Source organism: Sminthopsis crassicaudata, chromosome 2 (genome assembly GCF_048593235.1).
Source record: "Sminthopsis crassicaudata isolate SCR6 chromosome 2, ASM4859323v1, whole genome shotgun sequence".
In the NCBI taxonomy this organism is placed as follows: Eukaryota; Metazoa; Chordata; class Mammalia; order Dasyuromorphia; family Dasyuridae; genus Sminthopsis; species Sminthopsis crassicaudata.
Window position 1 is genome coordinate 60,481,976 of NC_133618.1, and position 16,646 is coordinate 60,498,621.

General features: G+C 42.7%; 1 protein-coding gene across 2 annotated transcripts in view; it reads right to left on the reverse strand.

Annotated features, from left to right (window-relative positions):
* LOC141554529 (pyrethroid hydrolase Ces2e-like) overlaps nt 1–14,272 on the reverse strand; it is a 66,600-nt gene extending 52,328 nt beyond the window's left edge. The window contains exon 1 of one of the 2 annotated variants that reach the window (XM_074286511.1): nt 14,095–14,272. The gene's annotated coding sequence lies outside the window, so the exon portion shown is untranslated. Of the gene's footprint in view, nt 1–13,600; nt 14,037–14,094 lie in introns of those variants that run through there. The other variant, XM_074286510.1, reaches the window with a different exon arrangement.
* Between the last annotated feature and the right edge of the window lie 2,374 nt (nt 14,273–16,646).

Here is a 16,646-nt window from a genome sequence, read left to right on the forward strand (position 1 = left end):
CTTTACAATGGCTGTGCTCCATCTGATTCCCCCTTCTGTTATGCACTCCTTCTATGATATTTTAAAAGGCCCTTCTGCTCTGACATCACCACGATCATGGTCTGCAGAGGCTCGTGCAGCACTACAATCTATTCCCTTGCTATGTACTTGTTCTACCTCTAGAACTGATAACCCTTGATGCTGTCGCATTTGTTGATAAGCCCTTTTTTATTGCACTGCATCAAGGTGAGCACCCCATAGAATGGCTGTATCCTACTAGACCTTCATGCATTCTGACCAATAAGATTTAAGGACTTGGTTCCTTCTTGTGGAGATGTTGCCACAGGCCATACTTATCTCAGGGTGGTCCCCTCAAATGGCTCTTGGTATACCAGCACAGCAAGTGTTTGTGATGACCCAGGATAACTTAATGTGGGTTGTCTTGTTGCAGCTTTGTCCCTTAGCACCTTTGCATACTTCTCAGCCACTTAGGCAATTGTACAAAAGATTAAAAGTAAGTATTGCCATTGGATCTCTTTCTTCAGAGCCATTGCAAGGCCCTAATGTTTATACTGATGCTACCAAAGATCACAGGGCTGCTATATACAGGGAGGACACTCAAGAGATATCTGTCTGTGACACCCCCATGATTCTACACAGAAAAATGAGTTATATGTCATCATACATGCCATGCAATGGCATAAAGAGGCTATAAATGTCATTACAGACAGTCTTTATGCCTGTCAAGCTATCCAACAGCCACCACATAGCTATATAGATGGCAGGCACTCTACCATCACTGATCTTCTTCATCAGGCTCAAGAAGCATTAAACAATAGAGATTCACCTCTTTATATCATGCATGTTAGGTCTCATACTGATGGCACTGGTCCCATATGTGAGGGTGATAGGGTAACTGATGCCCTCCTTTATCCTTTGTGTGGCTTTTACTATTATTCCCCTGCCCTTAAGGCAAATGCTTCATTTCATTTATCTGCCCACTCATTGTGGAGGCTGTACGGTATCTTTAAAGCAGGAGCTGCAGCTATTGTTTGCCACTGTATTACTTGTGCTTCTTTTCATCCTGCTCCTTGAAATACTACAAAATCAAATGATATGAACAATTTTCAGATGATGAAATTGAAACTATTTCTACTCATATGAAAGAGTGTTCCAAATCACTATTGATCAGAGAAATGCAAATTAAGACAACTCTGAGATACCACTACACACCTGTCAGATTGGCTAAGATGACAGGAAAAGATAATGATGAATGTTGGAGGGGCTGTGGGAAAACTGGACACTGATGCATTGTTGGTGGAGTTGTGAAAGAATCCAACCATTTTGGAAAGCAATCTGGAATTATGCCCAAAAAGTTATCAAACTGTGCATACCCTTTGATACAGCAGTGCTACTACTGGGCTTATATCCCAAAGAGATACTAAAGAAGGGAAAGGATCCTGTATGTGTCAAAATGTTTGTGGCAGCCCTTTTTGTAGTGGCTAGAACGTGGAAAATGAATGGATGCCCACCAACTGGAGAATGGTTGGGTAAATTATGATGTATGAATGTTATGGAATATTATTGTTCCGTATGAAATAACCAGCAGGATGAATACAGAGAAGCTTGGAGAGACTTACATGAATGATGCTGAGTGAAATGAGCAGAACCAGCAGATCATTATATACTTCAACAATGATTGCTTCTATATTAATTCTTTAGGGAAAATTTAAGAGTTTTTATTTACTAACATTCTTTTGTTTCTGGGATAGATTTTCATGTTTAGAAGTGAATGAGATGAGGTGAGATCTTTCAAGACAGTTGTGAAAATCGAGTAAGGCTTCATCTACTTCAGAATTTGAGTAGGCCTGAAGAACTCTAAACATCGAGTCAAGGGCATAATTGCGTTCCCCTCCCATGATATCATCTCCCTATTTCAGCCAAATATGGGCAACTATGTACTTATTGGTCAAGTTCAATTTCATGGGTAGATCTCGCGTTTAGAATGTAAGATTCTCAGCCAATGAGGATGAGGGTCAGTGGTGGGAAGGGGTGTGTTGCGTTAGGGATTAAAGGGGGTGTCCTGCCCACAGGAGGTGCTTCCTCTCTTCGATTGTCTGTTCGACGCCCTTCTCGCGAGAATGTACAATAAACTTTGCTTTTCTCTAGAGCTCTCTCCAGCTTTTTTATTAAATGGTGACCCCTCACCATTTCCGTATCACACAGAAGGTAAGCCCACAGACAATACAATGAGATTATAGAATGTAGAAGCTTGATAGTCACAGACAATTAAGTAGTTATAATAAGTATTCATGCTCTGATAAAGAAAGAGAATTTTATGGAACTGTCTGTCATGTTTAGAATAATGTTTGGTTTGTTATAAGGGCTGGACATTTAGAAAATGCAGATAAAAGAGTAAGTCAAACTTATGGTTTGCTATTAAATGTAACAGGATAGATCCCTTAGGAAGATTTGCAATCATAGTTAATAACTACAGATGAAAGTCGTGAACTTAAGGCAAACAACAGACAGATCATGAATGGGTAAAGTACTCAGTAAAGAATCTGAACAAAACAACTTCTATGCCTGTGTTAGTGCCATTCCCTTTGGCATGGAAAAGCATGAGGATGAATTCAAGCAGATGGTCCTCTATTCCCCAAATAATACCTCTATGCAGAATTACAGTGCAATTCTACTTATTCCTCCTGCAAAGGAAGAAACCAGGCTAAAACAACTCCTCATTTCTGCTCTGGAAATCACCCAGCTTGCCTCTCATGGCAGAGTGAAAGATTTCAAAACCTAGGGATTATAACTGCATGTACCCAGACTGGGTAACTCAGAATAACTCAGGGATTTCTCAAGGATGAACAAAGTAAATGTTGTGTACTATTGTGGAGGCAGACCTTCTTTTCCTGGGAACTGAGCAGGCACCTGTGCACTGATCCAATTTGGCTATTCCTTGGACCCCAGCATTTGAAGATTCAGCAAGACCAAATCAGGAACAATTACATCAAGGATAGTACCTGGTGAATTCAAGACTAGAAATCAAGTTTGGATTTGGGTCATTCCTATTCTGGTTAGTTGTTATTGGATAAATTATACTAGAGAGGTAGTGAGGGGAATAGCAGAGCAGTTACATGCTAGTAGCAGAATGACATATGAAAATAGAATGGCTCTAAACATATTGTTAGCAAAAGAAAAAAGTATGTGGAAAATTCAATCTATCATATAGTTGTAATTTCTTACAATTATGGGCAAGCTATTAAAAATATTATGAAAGAGATTAGGAATTTAGTCCATATTTCAATACAAACTTGGATAAGTCCCTTTAAAGTCTCTTAATTAAATGCATCCAGTGGATCTTGATGGAAACAAATCGTTGGAATTACATTAATTTCTTTATGTAGCCTCATATTCCTACTATTGTGTATACCATTCTAATTAAACACTCCAACTCTGACACAAAAATATTTTCCCCCCTGTGAGCCAAGAAGGGGTTAAGTGCCAATTTTACATCACTTTGACTCTCAAACTAGTCTCCTGAATGATGCAAATGCAGTCTGATTTGCTGCTAGAGGTTTTAGTGACAGAAAACTCTCAGATCCTCTATTCACACTGTTCCCTTTCTATTTTTCTTTCTTATTTTAATCCAGTAGTTCTCCTGATTTTTTTCTCCTTGCTTTTACCATTTTCACTATACATCTATTTTTGCTAAAACATGAAAAATATAATAATTACATTTATTCAAAGGTTATACATTATCAACCACAGACTTTAAAAACCCACACCAAGAGCAAATTTCTTCCATGGAAATTCTAATTCGGATGTCTTCCACGGGATGCCCCTGGGCTCCAAGGCAATGATGAAGGACCACAACATTAGACAGGTCCTATAAAATGGGCCCACAAGACATTTTGTCTGTCACACAGTTACTACCTAAATCTGGAGAGCTTATTTTGCAAAGTGTTGGTTTACTGTAACATGATTATCATCAATTTACTAATGTAGAGTTGCTGCTTATAATGGGGTTAGGATGTGCCATTCTTGAAATCGTTATATTGTCTTTCTCTTTATATTCCCTTCCTGACTGCAAGAATAAATGAATAAAGAAACTTTTTTTCTTCTCTGTCTTATCAATTCCTATTACAACCAACATTTCTAGTCACTTGCTTTAAAACCTTTTAAAAAACTTTTTATAAGATTCAATCCTTTTTTCTTAAGATAAGTTTTATGAAGTGTCACCATAGACTAGATGTCAAACAACTTAATGATTAATCTCAAAACCCCCACAATTTGCTAAAAATGTTTTTAGTATTTCTAAAACTTCAACTAACTTATTTCTGTAGACCCAAATTGGCCAGTTCTGGATACACAGGAAAAAGTCAGATTTCTTTCCCTCTATAAGGTTAGAGTTGGGATATTAATTAATCTTTCCCTGTGTTCTTCCTAACTACACTCCTTAGAAAATTTCCCCTTTGGTCATATTTAAAATCTTGCACGGTCACAGAATCTTCATCACAGCAGAAACATGACATTCTGCAAATGTAGAGGTGCAGAGACAAAATGACAAAACAAATGCAATTAAAATACTTAAATGAGAGGTCATCCTGAAGTTTCACAGAATGCTGAAGTCAGAGACTTGCTTGAGCTCTTCCTTGTCCAAACTTGTCTGTATGGCTTAGGAAGCTCACAAGGATAAAAGCACCCAATTGAATGAAGAGGAGATTAGAGTGAAAGAATGAGATCTAGGATCCCTTCTGCAAGACAAAGCTATCTCATTTGGCTGAAAAGAAGGACTACCAAGAAGCAATTTATAAGAATTACAAAAGGAAGGGATCTTGAGGGAGAGAAAGCTAGACTTTTCTCTTTTTTCCCTTCCCTTCTGCAAAATAAGTCCAATTGTAATATGGTATTATAATTTAGAGACCTGTTCAAAGGCAATTTTTTCCTGATTCCAAAAACTATACAGAGCCCAAGAAGTTTTGCAAAGGAATACAAGGCACTTTTGCTTGAGTTCCTTTTTGCCAAATAGTTCCCAATGTCTGAGGAGACATTTCAGGATCAAGTTTTTAGGAAGGAAAATAGCTTTCCCCATCAATAATCACCCATCTTCTATCCTTCAGGGTAGGATGAGGAAAATGAAAGAGAGAAAGAAAGAAAGAGATGACAGTCGTCTCTTTCTAAAAGCCCATGTAACCTACTTTGAATCTGCCTCACCCAGCTGTCCAAGAGCTGGGGGACTGGCTGCTGCCAGAAGTCTTTGGTCACCTGTAGGGCCAACCTTGGAGGAAAGAAAAGTTTGAAGGAAAGCATGTACCTTGTGTGATTCCAGGAGAATCCAAGTCCACAAAAAAGACAACCCAGGTTTCACACACTATCAAAATGAAGTAGATAAGTGTTATAGTTCATAGCTTGAAAGATTCAGAGAGGTGGAACCAAGATGCAGAGTAAAGGCAGGAATTCACCTGACCTCTTCCTAAACCATTCCAAATTCCACAGTCCAGCATTCAGTCTCAATGCAGGTCATGCCAGTGCAGACATGGCCCTGGCCCCAGTCCCAGCCCAGACACCAGTGCCAGCAAAATAGAACTCTGTTCCATTAGCACACCAGCTCTTAGAAGTGCAGTGGGGCAGGGACATTCCCAACATTTTATCATTCCCCTTTCAAAAAATAACCTTTGGGAAACATTTGGTAATGAATGGATGCTAATACTTTCATCCTTCTTTTACCTTCCCTCAGATTCCCAGTGATGAAGTCAGGGAAGCAATTCTTAGTTTGAAATCAACATGTGACAAATTCACTATTCACAGTTCCAGGGCAGAAAAGAGGTCTTGTGCTCAGGTTCCTAAAAGGATTTCTGAAAATAGCTTTGCAAAATTATTGAAGCTTTGAAGGGTGTACCTTCTATCCTGAAAACAGAGCCCTACTTTAACAAAGAGTTAAAAGCTGAGTAATAAAATGAGCAGACAGCAGAAAACGTTTCTGACCATTGAAAGTTACTATGGTGACAAGGAGGATCAAAACACACACTCAGAGGAAGATAACCAAGTCAAAGCTTCTACATTCAACTATTACTAGAAAAAATAAAAATTGCTCTCAGGCTATGGAAGAGAGATTTTGAAAATCAAGTAAGAATGATAGGGGGGAAAATAGGAAAAGAATTGAGACTGGTGTAAAAGGGAATGCAAAAATCTAATGAAAAGAAGAATGCCTTTAAAAGTGAAATTTGACAAATGGGAAAATAGGTACAAAGTTCCCTGAGGAAAATAATTCTTAATAACTGGAATTGTTGTTGTTTCCTTGCATTTTGTTTTTTTTTCTCCTCATTTTGTTTTCCTTTTTGCTCTGATTTTACTTGTGCAGCATAATATTTGTAGAAATGTGTATAGAAGAATTGTACATGTCTAACATATATTGGATTGGGGCAGCTAGTTGGCTCAGTGGATAGAGCACCAGTCCTGAAGTCAGAAGGACCTGAATTCAAATCTAGTCTCAGACACTTAATACTTTCTAGCTGTGTGACCCTGGGCAAGTCACTTAACCCCAATTGGCTCAGCAAAAAAACAAAAATAAAAAACATATATATAATCACTTGCTGACTGGGGAGAGGAGTAGAAAGAGAGGGAAAAAACGAGGACTTGTTTTGTAAGACTGAATGTTGAAAATTATCCATGTATATATTGTGAAAATAAAAAACTTTAATAAAAAAAACAAGAGACAAAAGACAATTGCTGTTCTCAAAGACCCCATAATCTAATGGAGATATAGCATGCAAACAAATATATATAAACAAGCTAAATACAAACCGGATGATAAAAAATGAGCAAAAGAAAGACTCTGGAATTAAGAGGGACTAGCTTCCTAGTAAAGATGGGATTTTTAGCTGGGACTTGAAGGAAGCTGGGAAGGCCAGGAGATCCACATAAGAGGAAGAGCATTCCAGACATAGGGGACAACCAGCACCCAGGCCTCTCAATTTATCAAACTCTTTAACTTCCATAATGTTCCCCCCATCCTTCACCTTAACTATAAAGAGTAGTGGTCATACCCTTGGTTTCATCATCCTGCCTGTTCAGCCTCCATGACCCAGAATTCTATCATTCCCCTTTCAAAAAATAACCTTTGGGAAATGTTTGGTAATGAATGGATGTTAATGCTTTCATCCTTCTTTTACCTTCCCTCACATTCCCAGTGATGAAGTCAGGGAAGCAATTCCTAGTTTGCAATCAACATGTGACAAATTCACTACGACCATTCTCTTTACCGAATGGTAGATTTATTTAGAAGAGGTTACAAACAAAATGAAGAAGTAAAATAGGCACCAGGAATGGCAAATGTGAAATAGAATTTGGAGGTGTATGGAATAAACTGAATGAAGACCTTTCATAAGAATGTGGCTTTGACCCATTCTCTAATTATCACTTGAGACTTCAAAATAACAAGTTGAACTATAGCTAAAAAGCTGCAGGTGTTTGTTTGTCTTGGATGAACATTTCCCTCCTGTATCCCACCACCTCATAATTAGTATTTAAATACTTCTTTTAAAAGCAATTTATTCTTTTGTTTCTGGGATAAATTTCTTCATTTAGACTGTAAGTCTGGACTCCTCCAGACAATGGGAGAAAAAGTAAAAGGGGGAAGGAGGGCTTCTGTTCAATAAAATCTTGTGTTTTACAGTATGTACTTTGTACTCCTCTGTTGACATCTTGTCTGTTAAGAATCGCCCTTTCTTGTGAGATCATAATAAATCCCTTTATTCTTTTTCTTTTCATAAATGTACACATGCATATACATATGTGATTATACATCACTTAGGTATATGTATGTGCATATATATATATATGTATATATGTATATATATATATATATATATAGACATACATGTATGTATGCATTGATATAGAAATATATCCACGCTTAACTTATCTTCTTGGGTTAAAGGGGGGGGGGGGGGGAAGGGGCAAAAAAGAATAAGTAAAAATTCACAGTAGGAGTCAAAAGAAAACCTTCAATGAATCAAAGAAAAAAACCAAACAGCTCCAAACATAATGTATGATGTTTATTATACAGGCTCTCTTGAAATATAAATTAATTATTTCATATTTGAAATTGTCTCAAGTTCTAGAGGATACATTGTTGTATTGATGTAGCAAATGCTGAGGCATCAAGTGATGTACTTTAGAAGAAGCACTAAATGTTAGGGTTCAGTCATGAGAAGAATTCACAGTAGCCAATCTCTCTAGATTTATCTAGAAGAGGTTACAGACAAAATGAAAGGATACAATAGACACCAGGAATACTAAATATGAAATATAGTGGAAGAGCAGATAAAAGAGAAGTTCCTCAGTGGAACTCACAATTACCCTGGAAAAAAGGAACTTGGGGTACAATCTTAGCTGAAACATTAAATTCTGCAAGGGAGTTAGCACTCTATAAGTTAACTGTAAGGAAAAGTATGGTGGGGTTAGGAGAGACACCATGGGAGAGTTAGGGGGAACGACACTACAAGCAGAGTATCATAGTGGACTAAACCAAAAGAAGACAGCAGCATGACATGAGCCCTAAACACAGTTATGAAAATTTGACCTTGGGGACATAATTGGGACTTCTGACAGGACAAGGCAAAGTGAGGCAGTCCATAACTTCCACAGAGAATGGGACCATGGAGCTAAACTGATCTCTATCAGACCCTTCCCTCTTCCAGTCCAAGGGAATAGCAATACTTCAGTTTTTCTCTGCCCACCACACCCACCATTCAGATGATCATTGGATTCTTGGGAGCAGATGAGATCACCCAGTGAGATAAGAAGAGAACCCACAACAGAGCACTGAAGGACAAGAGAATCACAATTAATGGATGGGATATGAATGAAAAACCAGCAAAGAAGCCTGAGGGTTTGGTAGAACAACAGGAAGACCAAGGGAGGGCATTGTAAACAAACAATCTTCAACTGAGTGGGTTTAGAGGTCTGTTTTTGGCTACATGGAAGGACAAGATTTTCTACAGGGATAAGGAGGAGATGATGTCCCCAGTCTGCTGTTGTCAGACCTCATCTCTTTTTGGTTCTGAGCAATGCAATGTAAGGACACTAGAGAGTGTCCAGAGGAGGATAGCCTGGATAGTAACGGACTCCTTCATAACAGAACTGACTGAAGGAATGGGAGAAGTTTAGCCTTCAGAAATTCAAAGGGAACATTCATAGTTTTCTTCCAGTATTTGCAAGACTATCACATGGGAGAGGGACAGGTTTCTTCTGTTTGGCCCCAGAAGGAAGAACCTGAAATCTTGGTTAGAAGCTGCAAACAGAACAAATTTAGGCTTAAAGTAGGAGAAATTTCCTAAAACTTGAGAAGTTAATGAGGCTGCAGGGAGAGGTGGTCTTTCCTCTTCCTTAGAGGTCTTCATGACCACTTGTCCAGTATGTTATAATGGGGATTCCCATTCATGGATTTATTGAACTTTCTTTGATCCTTCTATTAGCATGGGAATATCATTCCCTGATAGAATTAAACCAAGCAACCTTATTGGATAAGCAAAAAGGAAACACACCTTTGTAGGCTTTCAATAGCTAAGTCCTATAGACTTGGTCATTTTGAAGGGAGTTCAGAATAAAAAGGGCTTTTGAGGAAAAGGCTCATAAAGGAAGAATAGGGAACTTCTGTTCCTTCATACTTCAATCAGATGCCTGAGTGTTCTCCAGATTCAGCTGGAGAATGCTCAATTTAATTCATGACACAATCTTAAAGAGAGAAAGAGTCAGACATACATACATATGGATACTGATGTTACTTGAAAGTAAAAGTTTCAAACACTGAACTCCTTGGCAGCTGAAAAGAGAGGAAGTAAGTACTCTGTATGAGGCACTGTACTAAGTACTTTACAAATATAATCTCATTTAATCCTCATAATAGCTCTGGGAGATAAATGCTAGTGTTATAAGTTGAGCAAAGTGAGACAGATAAAAATTAAATGACTTGCTTAGGATCACATAGCCATGACAAATATGGATTCAAGTCCCACTGGACCATTTAGCTGCTTATGGAGAAAAGACTCTGGGAGCCCAGTAGAGCAGTCTACAGAGCACTCCATAATGAAAGTGATGTGGGTTGTGGTCCCTTTAAGACTAGTCCTTTCAGATTGATTTATTCCTTTCTGATTCCCAACCCCTCCTAGCTGAAGAAGCTAGGACTTTTGATTCATAAATCGTGGTCAAAATCATCTCTTTTGAATTTCAATAGGAGATATCCTGGCTCTCACAACCCCCATCAGATGTGAGCCAAGTTGGGCTGTCCCAGCTCCCATTCTAATGATCTGCTCAGGTTTCCCAACCCCCACCTAGCAAATTCTAGCCCTTGCTGAAATCCAGCCAGGAGCCAATATGGGACTCTACCCACAGGCCCCTTTAGCAATAAAAGAGCCAAGCTGGATGGAGTCCCTCTTTGCAGAGGTCCCAAACATGGCTGCCTTACACCTGGCATGCCAAAGGATCTCTGCCCACTGGAACTCTGGTTTTGATGCCTTTTATCTCTACCTTCAACTTTACTAACTAGACTTTACTTCCAAAACCCATAATAAACCTCTTTTATCAATCTAGGTTTTTGGGTCTCTAAATTCCTTTACAGGGGACTCTTGCACTGCTACTAGATCTCATTTAACTCTGTATCCTTGCGCTGAATGCAAAGGGGTTGCAAGGGAGCTCCATTTGACTTCCTGTACCCCGAACCTGTCACTAGACCTCAATTTAACCCTAATTTCATTTAGTTACCTCAAATCTAGATCTCATCAAAAGGACTTCCAACCCCACAGAACAGGAGTGGAGAGTCACTTTTGGCACATGTGTATCATCCTACATGTTCCTTCTTCTCTCATTTCCATTATACTCACTATTCCTATCAATGCTGTGTCCATGTCAGGGTGTGCCTTTGTTTACAAATGGAGTATGTCAAAGCTACTGTCTTTCCAGTGCCATCTTACTATGCTTTTGCTAAAATAAAATGGTGAATACTGACAAACACGTTGGTACAGACTTCCAAGTTACAGTATTAGGAATGCAGACCCAAAGGATTAAGTCCCAGATCCTAAAGTAATAGTCACTGTCTGGCAACCCAACTCACAAGTCAAAGTTTAAGATGGGAAGAAATCCAGAAGGGAAGTGTTACAATACTGAGTATGTGTCAAAAGGTGCTCTTGAAAGAATTTAGGCTCAGAGGAGTCAAGATTAAAGGCAGGTATCCCAAGTTCTCCCCAAAACTCATTTAAGTAATTAATTTATTTAAGTAATGGCTTTAAGCAAATTTTAGACAATCAGAACACACAAAAAGATGGAGTAGAACATTTTCCTGCCGAAAAAACTTAGAAGGTAAGCAGGGAAGGTCCATGTCACCAGAGTGGGAGTCCAGTGTGCACCCAGTGAATGCTATGCCAGTGCAGCCTCAGCCCTGGCTCCAGCCTCAAGCCACCTTCTGCCCAATCTGCAGCAAAGCAGGAATGGCCCTTGAGTCTTTGAGTCAGCTGTAGTACTGTCAGTTTCTTGATCTCTCAGTCCAGAAATACCAAAGTCAACTTGAAAGGTCAGCATAAAAGTTTTGTCAGTGGATGAGAGGGCCTTGGGAAACCAGAAAACTAGGAACAGACATGGGGGCTGGTGGCAGTGAAAGTTTCCAGAGGCCTTAGCTCACAGGAGGGTTTCTTTACTAGTACAGAGAAAGGATTTTACTCCTTCAGTACACTAGAAATTATAGCTGGAATACTCCTCACAGTTTCAGAGCTATTGAGCTATTAAGAATGCTTATGGTCCAGAGAAGGATCTTTGAAAATAGCTTAGGAAAGTGTCCCTTCTACCCTGAAAACAGTGTCATACTTTAATAAAAAGTTAAAAGTCGAGTAATAGGCTGGGAATATGAAGAAACAAAAAAAGATTCTGACCATACAAAGTTACAATGGTGACAAGAAAGGTTAAAACACATATTCTGAAGATTATCAAAGTCAAATCCTACATCCAAAGCCTCCAAAAAAAATTAGATTTGGTCTCAGGCCATGGAAGAGATCAAAAGGGATTTTGAAAATTCAGTAGGAGAGAGGGGGGAAAAATTGGGAAAAGAATAATGGTACAAAAGGAAATACAAAAATCTAACAAAGAGAATGATTTAAAAAACAAAATTGGCCAAATGGGAAAGGAGGTACAAAAGCTCATTGAGGAAAATAATACCTTGAAAATTAGAAATGAGTGAATGTAAGCTAATGACTTTATGAGAAATTAAACCACATTAAAACAAAATCAAGGAGAAAATATTGCAAGCATCCAGAAACAATTTAAGTATAGTGGAGCTACAGTGAGGATAACACAAGATTTAGCAGCTTCTAATATGATATTTCACATTGGCTGGTACAAAGGCTGAAAGCTACAGGGATGGAAACTGACAAAGAGACTCTGTGCATGCCATTTCCCAGAATGCACTTGGATTGCCAGGAGTGGTGGTGGTAGGGCACCATTCATGCAAATCATATGCTAATAACTCTAGGATTATTAAGAGATAAAAAAGAATAAGTATTGTGCAGCTGGGAATGGTGAAGGGTTAGGGTTTGTGGTTCCCCCCCCACCAGGTGCTGGAGTGTGATTGATCGGCAATTCAAGAAGCTTATCTAAAAAGTCTTGGGGACTGCTGAGGACTTTACTTTCCCTGTCATCACCGTAACTTGTATGTTGATCAGGAAAGAAGACAATATAAAGAATAAACATATAGAGAAACAAATGCAAGGTAATTGGTGAGGGAGGGCCTTAGCAGTTGGAGTGGTGGGGGAGGGGCAGGACCTTCCAGGAAAGGTAAGGAATTCTGTTAGACTCAGGTGACATGGAAGTGTATTCCAGGTGGCAAGATGTTGGCAGTCACCCTGTTTCCCTGAGCTTGGAATAAGAACAATCCTCAGATCTCATCTAGAGCAAACTCCCAAAATTGTTGTCTGATCTTAAATAAGTCCTGCTCTGAATCAGACTTGCAGCACTTCTCATTATCAGGGCTTACAAGCCCCCAGTGATAAAAGTACTGAGATCTTTCCACACTGTCCCAGGTGCCTCCCATTAGGGATGGGGCTCCAGCATGTGTCCTTGCTTGCAAGCTATGTTCCTCGCTTTGAAATTAATTAATTACACTTCTCTTTGTGTCCCGACTTTCCTTTGTCCAGCCAGCTCTGGCCACCTGCAGACACTGAAAAAGCAAACTACTACATCTTGTCAACAGTTCACCTTCCATGCAGTTAATAAGACACTTTCTTAGATGGAAGGTTGAGGTCCAGGGAGGTGTCGGGAAGTGGCACTAGGAAGCCAGCGGTCACCGGGCGGACGCTCCCTCTAGTTTGTGCAGTGTAGGGAACAGAGAGGGTGCTGATGTAATTCTCTGGAGTTGGGCGGAACCTACGAGGCGGGGCATGAGCAAGATTGTAGTCGGAGTTGGGCGGGGCCTGCTGAGGGGGCGGGGAGTTAGGCGGAGCTTGGAGTTTGGAGCTTGGAACTGCCTCTGGCTCGCCCCCTGCCAGTCTGGAGGAGCCGCGTTTCCCTTCCCTCTCTGTGCACTTGACATCCATGCATTCATTAGCCAGACTATCCGCTCCCCTTGGAGTACCTGAGTATGGAGGAGCAAATCCGGGCGAAAGTGAGGAAGGACCGGGCGTAGAGGGGTGCGGGTGGTCCTGCGGTCACTTTGGTGGTTTCTGCCCCGTCTAGATATGACCCTGGCCAGGCTCCTTTCTCAGCCCTCAAATCCGTGAGCTTTTATTAAGCACTTGCTGTGTGCAGTCAGTGTGCTAAATAAGCGCAAGTGATGTTAAGTGTGTGTGTCAGTGTGCATTTGTGTGCCTGTGCGTGTCTGTGTGTGAGTGTGTGTGTGTCCGGGTGTGGGTTTCTCTGTGTATGTCTGTGAGTGTGTGACTGTGTGGGTGAGGATGTGTATCTGTGAGGGTGTGCTTGTGAGTATCTTGTCTCTGTGTGTACTTGTGTGCCTGTACCTGTGTGTATCTCTATGTGTCTGTGTATTGTGAGTGTGTATTTTTGTCCCTGTGTGTGTCTGTGTGTGTGTCGGTGAGGGTCTCTCTCTGTATAGGAAGTGCCGCCCCCCACCTTAGGATGCCGTAGTCTTCCCAGTTGCACAGAGTGGGGCGGGGCTTCTCCAGGGGCGGGGCCCGGGTCTCCCAGCTGGAACTAGAACTCGTTCCTTGTTGCGGGGGGCCTCGGGACCCCAGTTCCTGCAGGAAAGCTTCCCCAGCCCCCAGAGCCCGGAACCCCGCCTCTGTTCTGCCTCTCTCCCTGTCCCGCGCGGAGACCGCTCCCAGAGACTTGTCTGCGCCCAGTCTCCCCAGACTGAGAGCTCCCGGGCGCGTTCGCCCTTTTCTGCCTCTGCAGCACGTGACGCAGGCCCCGGCGGAGCGAGCGGGTCACAAGGGGCGGAGTGTCCGAGTCCGGCCCGCGGCTTCCTCAGCCCGTTTTCTGTGGCAGACTGAGGTTCTCCCCGCCCCGAGAAATGCCACACGGAGCGCGGGGCTGTTCTGTTTCTTACATTCGGATTCGATACCAGGTACTCGGGCGTTCCGGTGTCCGTATAGACCAGACAGAGGCCTGCACGTGAGGCTGCAGGTCCCGGGATTGGAACACGCGCCTCCCCTGCAGCCGTCACCGCAGTCCCGCAGCCCGGGCCGCCTCCGGGCCTCCCTCCGGTCTCTTTTCTGTGTGACAGAAGATGCCTTAACGGCGCTGTTCTAGGAAGCCAGGGGCGCACTGGGGAGAATCCTGCTCCTTCGGCTCCACACCCGGACTCCGGCCCTGCCTGCCTCAGTTTCCCCTTCTGTAAAGTGGCTGTAATAGCGCCTGTCCCCCAGGGTGGTTGTAAAGAATAACAACTAGAAGCACTGAGAAGTGAGCACCACGGGAATCCTAGTTTTCCTTTTTTTTAGGTGAGGGGGAACGCTATGTCTTTCCTTACCTGTCCTTCCATCCCCCTCTTAGAAACGGTGGGACTGCACTGTGTGGCCCAGTGGGTCAGAAAGGACGCCCGGGTTACTCGCCCCGCACTTCTCTTCAGACGGACAGACCATTCATCCCTCTGCCAGCGTCGGGCTTGTGTCCCTTTTGTCCCGGAGCCGCCTCCTTTCACTGAGCATCAGGGAAGCGCAGTAAGGGCTTCTAAGAGCCCAGAGAAGCAGGATCTGTCTGACGGTCTGTGTCACGTGCATTGTGGACTTCAAGTTAAACATGCCGGACACAGCCTGGCTCCACACCGAGTGTCCCATTTCATGCGCATCCCCCTTTTCTGCCCCACTCCAGGTCCGGAAATGCTCTTCTCATTTGTCATTAGTTCAGAATCTTTTAGAAACAGCTCAAAGGCAGCGCGGGCCTTTCTCCCCATCATCAGGATGGACTCGAGCATTTCCCTCCCGGTGGAGAGCTGCCCAGTGTCCATGGGAGAAGAGTCCGAGCAGCAGGAGCCGGCATCTCTCCTCCTGGTCAGGTCAGTGACACAGGGAGCACAGTCTCTGCTGCAGTCAGAACGTTAATCACCCGCGCATCACAGGGAAGCTGATCTGATCCAGTCTGAAAGGTTCAAGGTTGAGGAATGACATGCGTACTCCCCAATTCCAGACAGCTCTGCACCTGACCGGCTAATTAACCCTTCATTTAAGGGGAATCAGAGTGAGGTGCGTGTCCCTGCCATTCCTTGCAAAGGCCATTGGGAGAGGAACCTTCACCCTCCTTCTAAGTCACAGGCCCGGGGCCCTGCAGGGCTTGGGAGATGGGCACTTGTGAGGATCAGAATTTCTTCAAGGCCTTTCTTCCAGACTCAGGTTCCCATTACTCCTGGGACACATGATGGGCCCCAGAACCATACTTCCTGTGGAATTCCAGTGGAAACACCCAAGAAAGGATAGCATTAGCTTGTTTGAGGGGGAGGGGGTTTCTCTTGGTTTCCATTCACTCAGACGCCATTTTCTGGTGTCTGAAGTTGGGCAAGTGACCTTCCCTCCATCCTGTTTCCCAAGATCATGATCAGAGTCAGGGAAGAAAACTCTAGGTTGTAATCTGGCGCCATCTCTTTGCCATCAGATCCCCAGTTTCCCCTTTTCCTTCATCACACATCCCTGGATACCTTGGCCCTGCTTTCTCTCTGCCTGCCAATATATCCACAGCCTCGGGATGGGGAAGCCCTGTTGGTAGAGCTCTGGTCCAAGGACGGTGTCCCCCTGGGGGAGGAAGGGCAGCCAGAGCAGGACAATTAGCCAGCAGCTGGTTTCCTCTCAGAAGACCACATGGTGTGGGGAACATGGCCTGGAGCCAGCCAAAAGAAGTGGAAAGGAGGAAGCCGTTCCTGCAGGGGGGACACAGGGAGATAGGTGTGGGGCATTTGGGGCTCCTTCTGCTGCAGCCTCTTGTGCCTACCTGATGAAAGGAACCTTGGTCTTCTTGCACTTGTTCTGTACTCCCTGCATGCCCAGATTTGTGCTGGGCCTGGGAGGAATTTTAAAGCAGGACAGAGATGCTGCTATTCCCAGCCCTCCCTCACAGCAGCATTGGATTCTCAGAAGCACGTTGTGTTAGACATCAGAAAACCTGGCTTCCAGGCCTGCAGCTGCAGCTTGCTGTCTCTGGCCTTGCACAAGCCACTCCCAATCTCTGGGCAT